Source organism: Sinohyriopsis cumingii, chromosome 6, assembly GCF_028554795.1.
Source record: "Sinohyriopsis cumingii isolate HCF-2022 chromosome 6, ASM2855479v2, whole genome shotgun sequence".
Taxonomy (NCBI): Eukaryota; Metazoa; Mollusca; class Bivalvia; order Unionida; family Unionidae; genus Sinohyriopsis; species Sinohyriopsis cumingii.
Window position 1 is genome coordinate 107,809,337 of NC_142966.1, and position 2,618 is coordinate 107,811,954.

Below are 2,618 nucleotides of genomic sequence, written 5' to 3' on the forward strand. Positions count from 1 at the left end.
CTTAGAGGCTGTGATTTACTATATTTGGTGATTGATTGGCTTATTGAAACAATTTTGTTCACATTACAAAGGAGGAAAGCTTACTATTTGTGTTACAAAGAGGATGGGTAGGTGGACCTTTGTGTCAGGACTGGTGGTTAGTGACCTCTTGTATCTGCAGATAGTGTAAAGTGGTCAAAGCTTATACTTTATAATAAGATTGGGTCATGTCCACCTGTCTCTGATGTTAAGTTCTGCACCTACCAAACAAATATAAATTCCTTTCTTTTAGGTGAATTGTACATTTTGAAGTAGGACAGGTACATACTATTTGGTACATTGACCTTTGACCTAGTTATTACGTAATATGACATAATGTGATTTATCCCATATCACCTATGTGAAGTTCAATAAGTGCTGATAGGAATAAGATACAAGTCATAGTTGAAAGAATTCATTTTATTTCAAAAGATGATTTTGATGGTGAAGCAAAAGTATGAAAACAATAGTTCAAACAGCTCAATGACATTTCTATACACATTCATATAAGACATAGGTTAGTACCTCATCAAATTGTTTTTCACAAGTGAGACTAAGTATATTTGTTACTTATACAGTCCCGAACTATTTCACAGATTATTGGAAAAATTAAGGTTTGCTATAGGTATAACGGTACCAATTGCGCAAGTCCAGGTGGGCGGCGCTTAAGGTGTATGGAACATTGTATTCAGAATTAAAGAACAACACTAGCTGTGATTGGTGCATTATGTAAGAGTTGTACTTTCTGTTTGGCTTAAAAAACTGTTGAGCCTCTTGGCAACATGTGAGTTTGTGTTAATTTCTATCTAGATCATATTTTGTATTTTTTATGATTTTTTTAAAATATGGTACACATGGCTGAAAATGTGCTTGTTGTGACTAGATAACTCTTACCCCTGTCTAGTTCCAGTAGAGTTATCTCTCTTAAATGCAATGGAGTACCTGGTTATGTCATTGTCAAATTGACAATCTAGCATTGTTCTATATGACAGTGTGTGACATGCATGCCCAAGTAGGACAGAAAGTATATTTATTTCACAAAACATTAGCATTGAGGTATATGGAAAAACAATTGGTACCGTGATGCCTTATGCCATTCTTCTCCTAGGACTAGCCACAGCTCTGTATCTCTGATTCTGCCTCTTGACTGCCAATGTCTGTTTGATCTATCAGTCTTGTTATCAGTAAGTGGGATTTTCACCCCAGTCAAATTTAATTGCTTTTAGACCCCCTCCCCCAATCTAACTGTCCAGCTATAAAGCCTTTATTTGAGTTCCCTGTGTATGCAAGATAGCCTTTTGGATTTCTATACTGTATTGGGTTTACTACATTGTAGCTCTATACTGTGCACCAAATGAGACTCAGTGACTGTTGTTGTGATGTTTTTGACAATCACTCCAACAATAAGGACTGAACAGTTTGTAAAAATATATAGAGTCAGTTTTCAGAAAATGTAGTACGGTGACATAATAATTTCAGGATGAAGAAGTAGTAAAAATACTGTATTATTTGTATTCAGTATTTTGCAACATGATTAGCTCATTATTTGTACAGTATATATATATATATATATAGACACACACACACACACGCACGCACACACAGAGTTTTATATCACAGTAATGTCTAACTATTCAATACTGACTTAGTTTAAGATCAATGAACAACAGAATCCTCTCAAATATTTAACCCTGTGTTTTGTATGCCTCCTCAAATTAAAAAGTAAACATGGTACATGTTGTTTTATTTTGTCATATGTTGGTCATTTCTTGGTCAAAAGCATAAAAACAAAGACATACTTAAGGCATGATATTGGTTTTTAGTATATTAAAAGTGCATGATCAATAAATGGTAATACCATATGTGACTAAATGTATCTAAGAAGTAAAACTGATATAAAACTATGGTCATTAAATATATATTTTGAAATGAAAACTTTTGATCAAGATGTCACATGCTTTGTGCACAAAAACTTCATTCACTCATTCACACTACAAATTGATGCAACTGGGATAATGGGCAAATTATTTATTTTGTAGTTTATCATTATATCATTTACCAGTCTTTTATCATCTATATATGTAAAATATGGTACCATTATACTGACTTCATATTCTATATGAATGTAGATTGGATTGAATTATTTGTCAGGTTGTTAAATAATATCAATATTCAACAGTTTTTTTTGCATACTATTTTCTGAAGTCTCTATATCTCAATAAAAATAAGGATGGACCTGTCAAAGCCATAGACGAATGTGTAAAGCTCCTTAATCTAATTATTTGATAGATGACAAGAACAAAATTGTGAAGGAAACTATTTTACGAGAATTATAGAGACATGATTGGCTCAGTTGTTATCTAAATTCTTTAGATATATGTTTCATCACTACAACGACTTCCAGATTTGTAAAGTTCTATTTGATGAGCACTTTAAACAACATAGTCTGTATCGTCAATCATTTCACACAAATCAACATCATACCTTTTATGCAAAATTAGCATTGTTTGATAGCTTATGAAATGTCATGACTCTGTGGTCTTAAATTAAGGAATGTATTTCTCTAAGCTACAAAGTGAAAATTTAAGAAGAACTTAAAG